This window comes from Triticum aestivum, chromosome 1D (assembly GCF_018294505.1).
Source record: "Triticum aestivum cultivar Chinese Spring chromosome 1D, IWGSC CS RefSeq v2.1, whole genome shotgun sequence".
NCBI classification, from domain to species: Eukaryota; Viridiplantae; Streptophyta; class Magnoliopsida; order Poales; family Poaceae; genus Triticum; species Triticum aestivum.
Window position 1 is genome coordinate 304,359,598 of NC_057796.1, and position 20,065 is coordinate 304,379,662.

A 20,065-nucleotide genomic window follows, 5' to 3' on the forward strand; every position below is an offset into this window, starting at 1 on the left:
CTTCCAATCATGCTTGTCCTTCTTAAGTTCTTTTGCCAGATCATCTCTGTTGACTCAAAGTCTCTCGTGACATCCTTGGATATTCTGGAGTTGCATTCCAAACTTCTTGGTTTCATCAACCTCGACATGGACCATGATCCTGCTGTCTTTCAGTTCATGACAAATCTTTGATGTCTCGAGGTTTTGCTCCTCCATCATGGCTACTTTCAGCTTCTGGGTCATGAGTCCTTCACGAAATGCTTACTTGTCGAATACTGCTTCCTGAAGCTCCATCTTAACTTCTTGATGTAACACTCCAGATCCTGGTGATACACTGGCTAAGGTTAAAACTTCATCTTTCTGATAGGTGCTCCATCAACCTTCTACCATCCAATCCTTCCATGCATATGCATGCTTAACTCAGCACGGTGACAATAGCATAAGTGGGCGATAACATCATGGATAGCCGTGTTTCTGCTCTTGTCATTTCCATGAGCTATTTCTCCATAGTTGATATCTCCTGCCTTAGGGTTTTCCTTGACAAAACTTTGTTTTCTAATGCTCCACGTTCCAGTCTTTCTCCGATACACCTTGATCTCGGGCATTGACGGCTTCCATAGTCTACCAACTTCCATAAGGGTAGCCATTCCTAGGTCATAAAAAATCTGGGAATTCTTCAGAGCCTTCAAAATCTCCTAGTCTTCGGAGTCTTCAACCACTGTAGTTTCCATTATCATAATGTATGGTAAAATCCTCTTCATTCTGAATAGTCTTAGTTGTACGATATCTTGTACTTCTTGGAGTGGTCTCATCAATCGAATCTTCGAGTGGTCAAAAGGGGAAAGGGGTATAGTCTCACTAAAAGGGAATATTTGAATTAACTCAGAAGAGAAAAGAGGTAAAAGATCTTTTTGAAAAGAAAGTTGTAGAGAAAATCTTTCCTATGGGCTTGCCAGTTTCTAGGGTCACGTCCTACAGTCAACATGTGCTCTGATACCATCTTGTAGCGACCCGACCCGAATGGATCAAGTCTCTGTGCTTAAGTGTCATCCCTGGATCGGTATGCTGACACGCACAGTACTCGAGGATTTATAACAGAGGTAAATCACATGTATAAAGTAACGTAAATACTATTACCTCAATCCAAATAGAGGAAGTAACAAGGTTGTGGATTCCCATCAACACCAACGGCAAAGTTGAGTGTAGAAATCGTAACCCTAACGTACCACTTACTCGTCGTAAGATATCCTGCAACATGAAACGTTGCAGCCCGAAAACGGGTCAGCACATGGAATATGCTGGCAAATTCACACCATAGAGAAATGATGAACAAAGGCTATCACTACATGCATATATGGCTGGTGGAAAATCTCTATGGTTATAATGTTTTTGCGAAAAGCCTATTTTTCCTACTGCAAAGAACTAAATTTTATTTGACTATCATGGTGGTTGTTAAACATTGAGATGGTTGACAGCATCTCAATCCCAATTAAGTATCATCATTAACCCAACAAGACTAATTAAAGTAACATGATGAGATCAATATGAATATCCAAGTACTAGATACTCAAGTTGTCCATAACCGGGGACACGGCTAATCATGATTAGTTTGTACACTCTGCAGAGGTTTGTGCACTTTTCCCCACAAGACCCAATCTCCTTCGTTGGGATTCTTGCACTACATGGTGTTTGAGAAACAGATGACTGAGACACAGTCTTTCAGAAGCATTAACTCTAACCCCGGGTAGACAGTACCAACCTACATCCCCTACATCTGCTAGCCTACCACTGGAAGAGGTCATGCAACCTACTCAATTATGCTAGAGCCCATAATAGCTTGTGGCTGCACACGGAAGTTTCTAGCATGAATAATCTTATGATCCCTTTGAGCCTGGGTGGCGAACCATAGGATGATCACACGGTATATCCTCGGGATCTCCTAGGACAACACTGGTATATCCCCAGGTGTCCGGGCAAGTCCACTGGTATATCCCCAGGGTGCCCCTACCAATCCACCCAGATGTGTATTAAAGTTGCCACCTTAAGTTGAACCATTAAGTAAACAATCTCACATCTGTCACGAATACTCTCAAATCCAATCCACGTCTACGAGCATAGCATAGCAGTATAAGCATAACGTAATAGAAACTCCCAAGGGTTTGATAATAAACAGGGCAATAGGTACTACCTCATCTACTTCCCAGAATCCACAATTTAATTAGATCCTAATCATGCAATGTTGAGGGTTGATCTAATGCAATAAAACTGGGTAGTAAAAGAGGTATGATCAAAGTGTTACTTGACTGCAATGTTGATGAAGATGATTCACACTCATAACTCTTGATAGTTCTACTCGTCACACTCCGTTCAATCTATCGTGAGCAAGCAATAGTAACCACACATAAGCAATCACTCAAAAGATCAAGAAAAACGAAGAAGACAGTTCGGAAAACATCAAAACCAAGCAAATAACTCTTGGAACATAAAACAATTTCTAACAGTACCAAAATTATGTGAATTTGGCCTTATCAGAAAGTTTAGGTTAAGAGCTTCGATTTGCAAAAAGAATCAACTAAATCGGAGTTACGGAACTCAAGTTATGTTCAAAAGAAGTTTGAATATGAATTTGAACAAATTTCGAAATTTGAAAATTTCAAAAAGTTGACGTGACAGGTTAACTGGATAGGTGAAAACAAGACGAAACTATAGGCGTTGGTTTCATCTAATTTGGATGAACGAGTAAAAAGTTATGGCTATTTGAAAAAATCAGGGCCAAGCTGTTTTGCAGAAGAAAAATAGCTACGGCTAAAAAAATTTTAGCTCTAACTTATAAATACAGAGAACGAATAAATATACCTAAAAGACTACTTCGGAGTGAGGAGACAACTTCCAAAAGTCCCGCCGGAGAGGAGAAATATATTTTTCTTTAGTAAATCTAGTCAAACGAAAATATTGATTTAACCCGAATCGGATGATTTTTGAAGTCTCTATGGGTCTATATTTATTGATGGAAAAAAGGTTTAAAAGTCAAATGCTAGGCAATGTGGGACTAAACGTAGACGAAAAACAAAAAAGAAGAGAAAAGCGCATGCGCCTAAAGCTTCGGCCGGCCACGCGCGTGCGTGCGGCAGTTTTTTTTCAAACACTAAAAGAAGGAAGAAAGAAGAAAGAAAAAAAATTAAGAAAAAGAAAAATATTTTTTTTCTGCAAACATAACAAAAAAAAACAACATTGCCGGCATGGGTGTACTGTGCACGTAGGCGACTGATAAAATTTGGGCGGCACGTACAGTTTTTTTATTAGAAACAGAAAGGAAAACTGTATAACGAAAACAAAAATAAAATTGTACATAGGCATATTATATATCAAAATTTCAGAAAAAGATTTTCTACGATATGATCATTTTTCTAAAATCAACTAAGGTACACAGAAATTGAAATAAAGCAAAGAGTGCTGCTGGTTCAATAAAACCTAATAAAAATCATTTTAAAAATACCGAAATTAATTCAAATTTATTTCTCTCCAATTTTCTGATGTAGGAAATCATGTTACCCTATTTTCCATATAGTTTATTTTTGAAGAAAAATAATTTGAATAAAACCCAAATAACTCCAAATTTGAAAATAAATTCAAAGGGACTTTGAATTTAATTCTTTTAAACTTCCAACTCATATTTCATATGTTTTGAAGAAGTCATTTTATCTTCTCTCATGAAAATCATTGAGTTGCTTGAAGTTTCTGAATTGGAAATATTTTCAAATGATATTCAAATATTTTCAACACCCCTTTTCATTTAAATAAATGGAAGAAGTCATGTCATCTTCTCTCCAGGGTTTTGTGATGAAAAGAATTTGAATTCATGGAGATCATAAAAGCAAAATGAAAGTTTGGGAAAGTCCTTTTATTCCCTCTCATTTAACTTTCAAAAGGTTTCGAATTCACTCACTTTCAGTCAATCAATCCAATCTATCTGTTTATTATAACATTCCAAAATTTAAAATTTTGGGATGTTACAAACCGTTTGTGATAGAACATTATCACAGACGGTAATTGTTGGAAAACGTGTGCGATGGAGTCTAGCATGGCACACGGGTTACGCAGAAAACTCATGTGCGATAGGGCACAAATCGCACAGAGTTCATATGTTGGCCCATGTGCCTTACATACTGTTTCCCAAACGGTTCATTACGACAGACCGTATGGTTTCACTGCGTCATTAGAAACGCTTAATCACCGATACCACACGTGCGAAAGAATTTAGTGTGTGCTGCATCGCACACGATTACATTTTGGAAGGCCTCTGGATCATTGTTCCATATCCCCGACGGTTTCTGGGTCATGTGGGAAGGACCCCCTATCGCACACACTCACTTGGCGACGGTTCCGAAGGCCGTCGCGGAAAGGGGTTAAAAACCGTTTGTTTAGGACCGACCCGCACTAGTGTTACCTTATTCATGGCAGCCACACCATCTCTTTCTGCTTCTAGTAGAGCCTCAAGAACTATAATATCTGTGCTCAGACTGCTCTCCGGCGGTGTTGCCTATGAAATGCTACCATCTGGTAACATGGATGGCACACTGCTTCCACAAACAGATTCTGGGGTTGTACATTGTGTCCTAGTGTGAATGGCATCCTCAAAGGTTTCCGCTGGACATAAGTAAGAGATAGTTATCGCATGATCCAGAGAGTAAGCTTACATGGTAAACGACATATGAATTATTGTCGAGCATGGCAAGCTATATTTAAATGGTTCGAAGCAGCATCAGCCAAAAAGAAATTAAAATGGTAAGATGAAACTAGGGATGTAAGTGGCAAATAAACGACATCCGCCAGTCCCATCTAGTTAGTTTTTGCTAGCTCCCTAGTTCATTTTCCTAAAAATAAACAAAAACTCTTTTGAACTATCATACCACTAGTGGACTTTAATCGGGATTAAACGGGGCCCAGTTGACATCCCTAGTTGAAAGGGAGTGTACCACCGCTATATTTAAGTTGCCAAGGCATCTAAGCAGTTAAAATAATCTGAGAAAGCACTTAACAGTGTGGCCTCATATAAACTACGAAGACAGTCTTGTGATGAAGTTTAGAGGAAAAGTTAAGGACTCAAATGAACTAGGCTTGCATTTCTCTATGATAGTACAACAGGCACTGCTGACATATTGGCCAACTCAGGTATAGCCTAAAGGGTAACAAACAAGCATTCGAATAAAGCAATACAGCAAAGCAGACAACTGAACTATTTGTAATTTTGTAGGATTACAGGTTGAGGGCACAAGCCAAGAAAGCAGCCCACATGCATTACATTTCACATGTACTAAAACACACTGGCTTACCATATGTTGCTGTGAAGCCTCGCTGCTATTGCAATGTTCTTTGAAGATATCGTCAGCATCCCGTGGGTGCAAATCTAGTTGTTGTAGTTTATTTTGCATGGTCTATTTAGGTAAAATTAATTTTAATCACATGCACTGGTTCGAATTGATCATCAATGGTTCATCTAAACTAATGAAAGATGGGTGTGTGCTTACACGACAATATATCTGCTTCACTCTATTTTTATGCTTGTTCGAGGTGCCAGCCCCAAAAGAACAAATATTTTGCTTGATGGGGTTGGCAGCTCCATAATTAATAGAAGCATAAAATTAGTCATGCAACTTGGGAAGATCAAGCACACACAAAAAAGTAATGAACAGAGGCTCGGAGCAGTGATGTAATAGCTAGCATCAGAAAATGTAGGGTAAAACGAACAAAGAGCAGCGGAACCACATGCTAGTTTGCTGATGTGTAATTAAGCATAGAGAACATGAAGCAGTCCGATGGAACAAACAGGTGGCATCAAAACAACACCATTATCATAAATATAGCATGCAAGAAGTAAAATAGTAGGCAGTGATATCTAGGAAGTACAGTAATACTTAGGACAAAACTAAAGCATATTAACTATATGTTCACTGGTATGTAATTTAGCACATGTAACATGTTCACTGCCAGAAGTATGGCCCTACAGGTGCAAGCAGAATAACGCGTCTCATGAAAAATTGAATGATGCCCTGAAGAAATTCAAAGGTGCGGTGCTTATGCTAAGAAAGTGAACGTAGGCGCCGACCGTTGGATAATAGTACCTGATTCTCGGCGGCGTATGGGTATCGTTGTCATACTTGATAGCTAAGGATCGTGGATAGTGCTCGTGTTGCGGTTGAGTTTGGGCCGGCTATCGCCGTCGCTGAAGCGGCTCCGGTGCTTCGGTTGCGGCGCCTGTCGACATACAAGAAAGCTCATCTGTGGTAAGTGAACAGTTGCATGATAAAGAAGAGAAAAACCAAAGGAGTACAAATTTAAATAACCTGATGAGGCTGCGGCGTCAGTAAAGCAGGGCCGGTGGAGTTGAATATGGCGTCCGTGGAGCGGGTCCGGTGCAGTGGACGAAGGCTTCGGCGGCCGCGGTGTACAGTGCTTTCGGTGAGGCGGATCTATTGCGGTGAACGAGGGCTTGTATGAAGGGCCAACGATGGGGCGGATGAGGGAGTCAGTGAAGGGCCTACACTGTGGTGGACGAGGGTGCCGGTTAAGCAGATCCGGTGCGGTGGACCATGATGGCGGTCAAGGAGATCTGGAGCGGTGGACAAGCCAGTCGCTGAAGCGGCTCCGGTGAAGTGGTGAGTTGGCAGTTGGGGGTTCCAAGGTGCGGAAGGTAGATCCGGCAGGGTGTGAGGTCCACCGCTGCGGCGAAGGACTAGATTCGGCGGCTTGCAGTGGTTGGGGGTCGGGAGGGGAAGGGGAGGGGCTCTTGGGAAGAATGTTGGGGGCAAAGAGGGGAAAACAATGAAGTTACCAAAGCAGCCCTTTTCCGTTCATGTGGCAGGGGTAAAACAAGAATATCGCAGGGCTAACTTTTGGGCGCGAGATATTTCGATGTGAGCTGGAAGTTTGAAAGCTTTTGGCGCGTGAAATTATAAGTGTTCTGCTCTTGTACGGCCGACTATGATATCATGGCCGAGAATTGATTTGTTTTGCACGCAAAAAAGTGCAAGTTTTGAAAATCAATGTCTCCAACTCAAAACTTAGATTGTCCATTCAATTCAAATATGGATCATTGAGCTAGTACAAGCAAATACCATCTTACGGTCCAATTCAAATGAAATTCCAAATGTGTTTATCCTAAATATGATGACAAAAGAAAAAAATGTGTATGTGTATGAATAAAGTGGATGATTATAAAGTTTGAACATGCCCGTATGTGTATATCTCTATGTTTGATATATGAATTTGAAATCACAAAATCCCGGCTTAAAAAATGTACCTCCGTTTAAATGAATTACAAAAGCTAATGATGGAGTCGAATTCCAAAATTCCAATCTTAGGTTTGTAATTCTGGTACATCAAGGTATATCACGCATGTTCAAAAGTATCGTTATCTCATAGTCCAAACTGTGAAACAAATTGATCAACCATGAGTGCACACACTATTGACCATATATATCTCAATTATGCTAAAGTCCCTCAAATATAGACACCTCACTCATTATCTAAAGCCAACTCCCCCCCCCGTCGCCCCCACCCCCCCCCCACACACACGTCGTTCTCTCCCCCCAGACACGAACACACGAGCACATTAACACCCCCTCTCTTATAAAGTCCGGACCCCACTATAGGTCTCTTATCACTTTGTCTCTCGGGCATGCACGCATCTCTTCCCCCACTCTCTAGGTCTCCCGGCATCTCTCTTTCCCAAGCACACGCACTATGTAGAGTGTATCTTTCCCATACACACAAAACTTCGCCCCCAAACGTCTATCTCCCTAGTTATGTGGTTCTCGCGCACTCACCTCACACACCACCCCCACTACAAACAAGCACACTTTGTCTCCTTGTGCACCACTCTCCTCTTTCTATCTCTCCCACATGCGGACCCGCCCCAGCTCCTTCCCTGTATACATATATGTCGTGACTCTTTCCATAGCTCCCTAATGTATCATCGTTCTCAATCTCGCACGTTGTTCTCTACACCATCTATTCTAGATCTCTCATGAAGTCCCTATCACACACATGATGACTCGCTTCCCTTGTGTCTCCGTACATAGGCCAACTTTGAACAACATCAACATTTTATCCCTATCTATAAGCCACTTATGGACATAAATGACCCCTCTCTCCCCCCTCTTTTCCTCTCTCTCTCTCTCTCTCTCTCTCTCTCTCTCTCTCCGTCGCTAGCTCTCTCTCTCTCTCGCTCTCACACCCCTCTCCCACACACACTCAATGTCTCTTCCAAATAGTCTGCTCCCCGCCCACACCCATGCTATCCCTCTACTACACATGCCTTTGTCTCTCTTTGACACACATGTCACACCATTCCCCATTCCCTTATACTAGGTTTACATCATTAGCGGTCTCTCTACTCCACAGACACACACTCCCTCTCACACACAAACGCACGCACAAACACACACAGACACACACAAACACCCATCTATCTGGATCCTTCTTTTAAGACACACACCCTTCCATATTCTCTCCAGCTCTAGGTATGTATATACCCCCCCCTTCTCTAGCTCAGATGCACACCAAAATTCTCCATCTCTCTAACTCACACATCTCTTCCCATGTCCGCATGTGTATCTCACACACTCGCTCTCTGATTATGTCTATGTGTCTCCACGTTACACAACACAAAGCCCCATGTACATGTCTCTCTCTATCCTCCACACACATAGACACAAAGAATCTCTTATCATTGCCTCAGTCTCTAGACATATCACACACGCACACTGTCTCTCTCTCTCTCGCAAACACGCTCAACAAGGGTTTCCCCGTGAATAACTTACCGTCTATTCATCAACAGTCGTGGCAGTACGGCGAACACGAGATGTGAAAAAGAATAGAAATCTACACATGCGTAGACCACCTAGTATGACTACTAGGACTAGAGCAAGCTGAAAGCGCGCCGTCGTCACCCCCTCCTTATCGGCAACGGGAAAACCTTTGTTTTACACAATCGAGAAGTCATTGTGCTAAGGCCCCACATGCTGAGCCGTTGAATAGAATGTAGATCCTAGTTTACGGAAACAAATGTCGATAATACGTTTGTATCTCCATACTTATATTTCTTCTCTTATAAAAAAACCGAGTTGGTGATGATGGTATGCGTGCCATCTTGCAATAGACCGTCCGATCTATATCTGACGGATGGAAATTAAACTAAAAGATACCGCACCTCTCTCCACATTTGCAGACAAGGCCTTCCCTCATTCATCCTTATCTCCAACAACCTCATTGTTGAGCAATTAAAAACGGAAGCCTCTGGAACAAACTGGCCTGGTGGCCGCTGCCAACATCGTCCATCCCCTTGCCTCCGCTCAGTCCGACCACCAATCACCACCACACCCCACTCCTCTTCACCTTATCTCCTCTTTCTCGAGATATCATTAGTTTTTACACATGGGATTACTCCCGCATGGGTCAATCACAACAAGTGTTTTATAAAAAAGTGCATCTTGATGTTCCGTGCAATGCACAGACAGCTTTCTAGTACTCCTACAGAAGACTAAGTTTGTGATGATGGTGTGTCTGCCATCCGTCATTTCTGACCATTAGATCTACATCTAACGACTGTGAGGTAAGTTGTTGCCTTTTCTCACCAACATCCCACTTCTCTACCAATTTGCAGAAAAACCCATAATTAGTATCTTAAAACCAACCACACCCCTCCCTCACCTCACCAAAACAGCCCAAGGAATATTTTCTGATTGAAACATAATATATCTCTAGTGATATATGTATATCAAAATTAGAGTGTTTTGTATCAAGTTTGTGAATAAGTATTATTCTAATTATGACCCGTTGCAACGCACGTGAACATTCTTAGTATTTCCAACCATGCAAAAATGCTAGTATTTCCATAGTTTCGAGTTTTCCATCAAGATATTAGTCACTCATGGTTGATATTTACTTTCAATCACGTACACATAGGCACTATGTAACTAGCCTTGCTTATTGGCTTCCAAAGCTTAACTTTCACTCCTACTTACAATATGTAGAGTATTTAACCAAAAACTACCACTTTCAACCAGCCCTAGGAAGAAACTATTGTACAAAAAATAGCAAAAACATACCCAAAATTTCTTAATCCGTGCCAAAAACTACTACCTAGTGCCGATTAGGCTCGTTTAAACCCGTTTATGACAAGGTTGGCCCACACGTCCGTGCTGACGAGGCAGCTTAAACCAACACATTTTGTTTGATAGTTGACACGAGGGACCCACATCTGACCTTCTATCCTGTTATATTCCCCCTCAAATCATTATTTTTCCTGAACATTACTTCAAACAGTACTGATGCGTGTTCGTTGGTGGCGCCGGTGATGAGCGAGTTGGCCACCGCTCCGCCAGACGGGCCGGATGCTGCGCTGGCCTCCGCACGGGTTGGCAGGCTGGCCCGAGAGTGACTCACGCGCGAGCAAGCTGCCGCGCTGGCCTTCGCTCAAGCCAGATGGCTGGCCTTAGCGCGACACGCGCGAGCAAGCCGCCGCGCCGCCTTGCCAATCTAGCTAGCAAACCTTGCAGACAAGCAGCTGGACAAACCTATCTTGGCTAGCTAGCGGCTGCGAGCGCCGGAGGAGCTGGCATCCGGGCTGCCGCAAGATGGGCTCCGCACCGCCGGCGGTTTTGACCTCGCCTTCTGCTGGCGGCGGCAGCTGCGTCCCAAGGCCCAGGATGACTAGGTGGACGGGGCGGAGGTAGGAGGTCACTCGGGGATTTTTGTGCAGACTGACATGTAGGTCCCACAAGTCATAACGCCTAACTTTCCGGTCGAATAGAAGGCGTTGACTTAAGGGGCGACATGGGTTGAAACGTGCCTATAACGACAATTTGTAGAGTAGTCGTTTCTTGGTAGGGCTGGTTGGTAAGGGCATGTACAATGGTTGATAAGGTAGTCTTATCTTAAGTCTGCCATGTATGCAAGTGGTAGTAGTTTCTTGGAATTATTAGTGGTTTCTTGTAAGGAACTATGTACTACTAGCGACAAAAGGCGATTCTAGGTTGCGTTGTACTCCAACGAGTACTACTAGTGGTCGCGGGAGTGTATACCTCGTTTTGTGGGTTCGACCCCGGCCGAACGCATGGCGGCCTTTTTTCAAATAATACTCCACAAAACGAGGTAGTTTGAGTTTTGAAGTCGAACGGACGTGTCGCACCACAATCTAGGTGCACTGGATAGCCCAACCATGTGAACGGGTTTTCCTTCCCATCATCTCGTGGCTCGCGTGCTCGCCCTAGCCGCACCTCGCTTGCAGCTTCGTCATCAGCTAGTACTACCTCCGTCCTGGTTTATTGGTACCCATTGTATATTGTGTCAAATTTTGACTATAGATTGAACTAACAAAACGTTCATGCATGTTACCAAAAATTATATCATTGAAAACTATGTTGAAATACGAATCCAATGAACTACAAAATTTGGCGCGAACTACAAAGGTGACCTATGAACCAAGACGGAGGTAGTAGCATATTTAAACTAGCGCCTCCCAATTAAGCCCGAGGAGCCGGAAAAGCCTGGCGCGGCATTGGGAACTATGCAATATGGCTCTGTACGTAAAGTGCTAGTACTCTACTACTCTGTAGCTTGTGGCGTTGCATGCATGGACTTCACTCAATTATCGGCTCTATAAAAGAAATTCCTCTTGACGTGATTTTTTTTGTTTTGAAACGGAGGCAAAAGCTTTGCCTCATCTCATTCATAAAGAAGAACTACTAACAAAGTTCGACGAGATCCATTACACCTCCACAAATGGAAGCGAAAAGCCTAGTCTCATTGTATCGAAGAACTCAAATGTTCTGCCCCCGCAGTAACCGTCGCTGATAAACAGGCTGCTAGTGTGTGCGTGAGCGGAGTGGCTAAGTAGGCCAGCTACACGCTTGAATAGAGCACCGAGAGTACCCACTAGGCAGGTGTACTTTCCCTACATTGATAGTACAGTGATGGTTCTAGAGAACAGTACTACCCTCCACTTCCAACTGTAGCTCCTTGGCCCTGAGATTCAAGATTTCAAAACTGGTGCACTATACTAGAAGTATAGTACATCGCACTACTAGTTGAGAAAGTAGGACTAGTACTGCTATAGTACGAGTACATAGTAAATAATAGCCTCACCCCTTCGCTAAGGAACGATCGAGGAACTACAGTTGGAAGGGACAAGGCCCTGCGGTTACTACGCTCTTATCTCCTCCTCGCCAGTTCCCCTCCTCCCAAAGAGATGGCAGTTCGTCGCTGCTCCCATGGATTCGCTAGGCGGTTCTCCTCCTCGTCGGGGCTGGGAGACCTTGGACGACGATCCTCTGGGAGAAATCGCATGCCGCTCCGATGTCCTCACCGCCGCAAGACTCGGTGCTTCCTGCACCAACTTTTCCAAGACGGTGCTTAAACGGGCTTGGGAAAAGGCCATGCTTGTTGGTCTTCCATGCGTCCTCGAGGAGAAGGTTCTTCTATGGGACAATCCTTCGAACAGTCCACCGCTCCCTGGTCATGGTTGCACGTTGACTCCGCTAGAGTTGCCGACGTTGAGAGGTAGTCGGATTTTGTCCGATGAGCAGGTCAGTCATGGAGTTTGATCATGTAGTACTTAGTTATTCCATTTCCATCCCGTAATTTCTCCGCTGCCCACCATCTTATATATAGGTCTGGGTCGGTGCCAACGAAGATTGGCTTGCATACCTCCGGCTGGATACCACCATCATTTTGCACAACATCCACAGCAGTGCGGCCGTTCCCGTAGACCCCTTCTCCACCATTGGGATCGGCCTTCCGGACTGGCTGGGCTTGAATGCGTATGATGATGCCAACATGAGATCGAAGATGGTAGCAATTGCGGACCCGCCAACAAAGCGACGCGGCTACGACGATTACTATCTCATCGCGGTGTTCGGCATAAGGATTGCCATCAATACAAGAGGCAGTAACGGCAGACAGGGCAGAGGCTGGCACATGTTGGCCACGGCAGATTTGTACCCATATGTTCGAAGACGCTGTGTTCCATCTAGGCCGCATCTTCGCGGTGACAAGCCAGGGGACTAGTTTCATCTGGTTGCCATCCTACGGTATGGGAGATTACAAATGGAATGCAAAAACCATCATTTGCATCCCTAACGGTACTCCATTATTTTGCAGGGACCAGTCATCCCCCGATCAAAATAAGATCGCCGATCCTGGATGTGCATTTGCATCCGCGATTTGGTCTAACCTGGAACCGTGTAGCTGACTTTGGCATATTGGGATCAACTATCTTAGCAGTCGTTACCCATGGTACCACTGATGTGCAACATGGTCACACAATCTACCATGATCGGACCGTCACCATCTACCCAAGTATTCCATTTAGTATTATATTTTTTTAACCCTCTCGCCTTCTCTTTCGTTGTTGTACTACATACTAGTCCTAGTAGGAGTACTTTTTACCTTGGAGGACGCATATAGCTAGCTAGGCCCTTGAAGACTTGAACCCACTAGCTGCCACCATTTTTGTTTTTCCATGTCTTACTATCTCATCCATGTAGCCAAGAGTGGCTATATATAACAAGGCGGTTATTTTACTTCCTCTATACCGGAGTAGTACTATTTGTTGCACAGTATTACTGACGGCCATATTTGAGCACAACATTATTATGCATGGACCATGACTGTGTACGTCATCATGTGTCCAGATCTGAGATGTCGCGTGTACCAGATGAACGGCGCCGAGTTCAACCCCCGTGATGCTACGTGGGTGCCGAGGAACACTCTTGGGGAGTACTCGCTTTTCATTGGGGACAGCTACCCCATTGTGAAGCGGATGCCACCTTCCATGCACGACACCGAAGACCTGCTGTTCATGAAGCATGGTTGTGTCTTCAGTGCGCACCGCCGGATGAACAACATGCTGGGACACGCTATCCCTGATTTATGCCGCTTCAGCTTGGATGAGTCTCCATCGTGTGGAACCGGACTAGAAAGCTGCGATAGTGATTCCTGTTGTGCACCGCTATGGATCATGCCATCCATGAAAAACACCTAGGACTGGAACCTGGAGGAGGACATCTATCCCATCTATAACGTGTAAGTGGGTATGGTAAATTGTGAACGGTAGCGCTGTGAATATATGTAGACTAGTCGTGCACAAATTTATCACATGAATTGGAGATGAACTTGTGTGGCATACTCGCATTTGTCCTTTAGAATTTATTACTAGTAAATGTGTTATGTGTACGTGCAACTTGTGTGGTTGTTGCACGGGCTCCAACACGCTCTTTGAGAAAAAAAGGTGGCATAGCTTTGGATATAGGTGACGTGGCGGCATCATACAGTAGCATCGTTCGCTATAGTTGTAGTATACTCCTACTAGGACGACAACTCCTATGAAACCTTGCGCTTGGCTCTTTGTATCTTCGGGAGGTTCAACATTCGTACTCGTGTGAACCTTGCACTTGGCTCTTTGCCTCTTCGGAAGGTCCCACAATGATGATACTACAATACAATATGCTTCTGGCAATCTGACACTGATTGAACTGATGCACGTCCACCGCGAGGGCGAGGGCGAGCAAGAGGGAGAGGGAGAGGGTGTTGTAGTCAAAACCCTCTCCTCGTCCTGCTAGCCACCGCGCGCGTGGGCGAGGGAGAGGCGTAGTAAGCATGCTTCTCCTCGTTCGGCGAGTTGATGGGACACATCAAAGCAGTACTAGTACTAGTCCATACTGCGTCATTTCCGGTTAATATGGCTTAATTTGAAACGAGAAAAATACACTGGTGGTCAACGTATGTAACAACACGCTCTTTACGGTCACTATATATAGTTTTGCGGTGATTATACGATCACTAGCTCATCATAGAGCACTGTATTGCACCCTACTGACCGGCCACATAGTCAACGTGGCACTTTGTTGACTGGTTAAATTGTCACCTGGTTTCTGGGTCCCACCTGTCAGTTGGCAGAGGAAAGAAATCAGTTAAACAAAACACACAGGCGCGACAGGAGTCCAACCCTTGCACGCGAACCACCCTGGCTGTGTATGTGAGTGCATGCACATGTACTCCCTCGGTCTTCCAACAAAGAGTGTACATCGGCTAAAAAACAAAGAGTGTACATCTACACTTCCAATGCATTTAGCCTTTAATCTAAATCGATATTGATTGACTAATGCACCAACTTGTGCTCTAGCTATAGGCTACATGTCTATCCTTAATTACAGCATGCAACAACCTTCATTTAATCTTCTTCTCTCAATGGTCGCATGCACACATAAGTCTGCTACTTTTGGGCGTTAATTACGCCCTGGTCAATGTGTAAATCTCTAAATGTACAGTCTTTCATGGACGTAGGGAGTAGGTTGAGCACTTGAGCGTGAGCGTGTGTGTTGTGTCGTGTGTTGTGTGCCACATGGGTGCGTGAGTGTTGCGTGCGTCCATGTGTACGTGTGAGTCTTACATGTTGCATGTATGCAGGCATGCATGAGGCTTTTACTCCCTCCCATTGACATGTTCATATTTCAAGCTTCCTCTGTTCCCTCCATATGGTGATACTCCCTCGGTTCCCAAATACGGAGTAAAAGCCTCCCTCTGTTCCCGAATACGGAGTATTTGTCTTTCTAGAGATTTCAACAAGTGACTACTGTCGGATGTGGGGTTCCGGCAAAACCCTTAAGGTTCGAACTCTGGGGTGCGCGGGAAGTCTTTTCCTCCTACCGATCCACGCCCTAGCTCACTAAGATCTCACGGACGAACTCGATGAACTTGCAACACAGAAAGACACGAGATTTATACTGGTTCGGGCCACCGTTGTGGTGTAATACCCTACTCCAGTGTGGTGGTGGTGGATAGCCTCTTGGGCTGATGATGAACAGTACAAGGGGAAGAACAGCCTCCTGAGGTTGAGGTGTTCTTGTGGCTAAGGTAGGCTCTCGATCAAATCAGATCAAGCTGAGGTCATAACAAGCTGAGATGCCCTACTGTGATGGCTAGTTCTACTTATATAGGCCCTGGTCCTCTCCACAAATATTGAGCGGGAAGGGAGCCAACAACGGCAGGCAAATTTGAAGGGGGACAACTAGTACAAGCTATCCTGACAAAAGTGGTCTTCGCCTGCGAAAGGCTCTGGTGGTGACGCCGTCTTGGGCTCCACGATGACCTCCGTCCCGCCGTCCTTCTGGTCTTGGTCTCGTTGCACCGATATGGCAACCTTTGCCTAATGCCTCGGTACTCCTCGCCCGCGCTTGCCTCCTTAGCGCCAAAGAGGAAACAAGGATGCTGCGCGCGCTGGCGCCCACCTGGCACCCGCCTGGTCTCGATCGTCATGGCTCACGTCACGAGAGCCTCGCGAGGTTTGCCGCGCCTTGATATCTCCGCTCCTCGTGAGCCTGCCTGGCTAGGCCACTCCTGAGGAGGTCTTGCGTCGTCCGCCTCGCGAGGCTTGGCCCCTCGCGAGGGTCTTGGATGCCTTGTTGATGAAGACGGGCCATACGGCCCGCTGACTTAGCCACGCCGTGGGCCGCAGGCAGGCAAGTCTGGGGACCCCCATTCCCAGAACGCCGACAGTAGCCCCCGGGCCCAAGGTACGCTCGGGCTTGGCTTCGCGGCGAAGCCAAGGGTCAAGTACGGAGCACCGCGGGCCCCAAAAGCCTGCGGCCTCGGTTGACGCATGGCGGTTGATTGGACGTGGGCGTCTTCGCTTCCCCATGCTGCCTCGGCAACTGCTCGATTGGACAAAAGGCTGGCGCAGGCAGCGCTTGCCTTCATTGTTTCTTCCTCGCCTTGCTCCAGATCCCCTTTCTCGCTCCTCGCCACCGCTACCTCAGATCTGCTCCAATCTCGCTCCACATCTGCGACCCATGGCGCCGCGCAAGGTTAGGACTTCCTCAGCGCCGGCTTGGTATGAGCCGGCTCTTGAAGCGCCCACCGTCACAGAGAAGAGCCTCGCCTCCGTGCGCCTGCTGACTGCGGGGGAGAGCAACGAGTGGGGGGAGACGGAGCTCCGGCTCGCCTCCGATGTGCCGGAGCCTGAGGGAAGCACCTTCTTCCCCTTCTTCTCGAGCAGCGTCGCCGTCGGGTTGGTCCATCCTATCTCCGACTTCTTTTATGAGGTTCTCGACCACTACGGGCTGCTGGCGTTGCACCTCCATCCCAACTCTGTCCTCCTCTTGTCCATCTTCGCCTACTACTGCGAGGCGTACCTGGGCGTGCTGCCATCCGTCGCGCTTCTGCGCCACTTCTACTTCCTTCGCGTCACCGATGGGCCACTCTCCGGATGCACCAACTTCGTCGCGTCTGGCAAGGCCAACTCGATCTCGAGCACCGGGAAGAGGGCCGACAATATCCGATCCAAATGGATCATGATGGACGCCAAGCGTGCCCATCCGCGCCTGGTGTTACCGACGAAGGCGCCCCAGCTTAACAAGGGGTAGCCCAAGCGGAGCTTGCCGATGAGCGGGCGTTGTCTGTGTTGGGGCAGATGACGACTGACTTGAAGCCGGGCAACACGAAGGCAGCCAAGGTGACGGGGGCAATGCTACTGAGGGAGTTCTTGATGATGCGAGTTGCCCCTCTCCAGGCGCGCTTGCGCCCCTTGTGGGAGCTTGAAGAAGAGGGGAACAAGACCCGTCTGAGGCCTGGGGCCCTTCCTGGCGACGAATTGGATGTTGTCCTGCGCCTCATAGTTGGGGACAACCAGGAGTACCCGCCTAATGCCTTCGTTCCTTTGTTCCTCCGCAAGGACTTGGATGAACTTATCACCTCCAGGCCGACCTTTGACGCACGCGGCCTGGTGCCGCCAGCACTCGCAGGAGCTCCTGCAGCACCGAAGCCGGTGGAGGTGTCCTCCGACGAGTCCCACCGAGGGGAGGAGGAGGAGGTGGACTCGGAGAAGACTCTTGAAGAGGTGGGGGAGACTTCTCCTCTGAGCAAGGCCGAGATCCTCCGCACCCTGCCCGACGACGCCGAGGCCGATGCCTGCCAAGAGGAGAGGGAGCAGCCCCTCATCCCGACAAGGGGCGGGTCGTCGTTGGTTCCTCGAGATGCTGCCCCTGTCTCGACGCCTCCTGAGGCCGGCTCCGGCCCTTCTACCGCTGGGGCCCGCGTGCCCACTCCTCAGGTCCCGACGCTGTCAGGCTTCAAGCTCCCCAAGCAAAAAATATGTTGCAGTGGATCGGTAAGTGCCTTAAGCTTCGCCTTGTCCCTGCTTGTACTTGTTACTTCCTGACGTTCGCCCTTGGTCGATCAGGCCGACGCCTTCAGCGAAGAAGAGGAAGGAGGATACGGCGGCCGTGCTGTAACACCCCGCATGTAACTTGCCATAGTTGTAACTCCGACTCTTGCCATTTCCGGCTATGTGATATGATTTTCCCTCCGTTGTCGGGTTTTTGTCTTTCGTTTTGTATTTTATCATGTCATGCATTTTCATATCATGTCATCATGCGCATTGCATTCGCATACGTGTTCGTCTCATGCATCCGAGCATTTTCCCCGTTGTCCGTTTTGCAATCCGGCGATCCTATCTCCTCCGGTGCACCCCTCTAGTTTTCTTTCGTGTGCGTGTGTCAAACTTTCTCGGAATGGACCGAGGCTTGTCAAGTGGTCTTATTATACCACCCGGAGACTACCGGTCAAGTTTCGTTCCATTCGGAGGTCGTTTGGTACTCCAACGGTTAACCGGGCATCCGCAAAGTCCATTTGAGTATCCAGCAAAACCCCCCTCCAAAACCAGCCCAAAACCCACCAAACTCTCTTCCATGCTCTAGGTCGTTCGATCACGATCGTGTGGGCGAAAACCGCACCTCATTTGGAGTCTCCTAGCTCCCTCTACCTATAAATATGTGGGCATCCCAAAAAACGGAATCGCAGTCTAACCCTAGCGTCTTCCACCTCGCGCCGCCGGACAACGTCCGCCCGCGCCGGCGGACGAATCGCAGCGCGCCACGTCACCCTCTCTCTCTCCTCCACCGCGCGGCCCGCCGGAGCCCGTCCCCGGCCCCCGCGGCCCGAACTCCGCCGCCGCCTGGCCCGCGCCGCCGCGGCCTCCCCGCCGGCCGGCACCGCCGTCCGCCGCCGCGGTCCCGCCGGCCATCGCCGCCGCCGCGCCTCCGGCGCCGCCCCTCGCCGCCGGCGTCCCTCACCGCCTCCGGCCGGCGCCCCGCCTCCGGCCTCGCCTCCTCCTCTCCCTCCTCCCTCCGGCGAAGGCCGCCGGCAAGTCCCGCAGCCCCGAGCACCAGTGCGCCGGCCAGATCCGATCGAAGCTACCGTACGTTGACTTTTTCTCGCGACCCCTTCTTTTCTCTAAGTCCCTAAATCTTATCAGCATGTGCACTTGTTCGTGATGCGATAACTTCTTGCATGTAGCTCCGATTCGTGCGTATAATATGTCAAATTGTTCGCCTCGTGATGCTCTTCATTTTGTTCTATTGCACCATATTCATTAGAGGTCATCTTGATGCCCAAATCTTCATTGAAAGAGGGCTAGTTGCTGTTAATCTCTGGTTCTTAGCAGAACTTGGAGATTTGTCATTTTTGTATCATTTATTCTGTGCATCTTTTGAGCATGAGCTCTACATGTGTTTTGAAGTATGCCATGCTATATTTCCAGTAGTATAGTCCATGTATTTTTGTGATCTCTGTGGTGACTAGCACAAGCATGCAAAGTAGGCCCCGTAATATTTCTGATTTCAGGGACTTAGTGATTTCTCCAAGTCTGTCTGCTGTAATTTTGCTGCCATGTAAACTTGATGCTACAGAGAGATCCATGCATATTTTGGAGATGTTCAGTAAGGATGTTTTGTATCTATAGTTGTAATAGATCCATTCCTGCAATTGTTTGCAATTATGGAGTGCTATAGCATGACTCAATCTTGCTCTACTTTTGCTATAAAATATTTCTGGCAGATTCTTAACATGATATGCATTTTTGCCAAGCTTATTGTAGTTGATCCATACATGCTATGCAATTGTTCTTGCCATGGTTAGATTCATAAACATGCCATCTTGCTATAGGTATGCTTGGTTTGTCATGCATTGCTCTGTAGTGAGTGCATCAAGCTCACAAAGAGGCCTACATATTAATATTTCTGCCATGCTC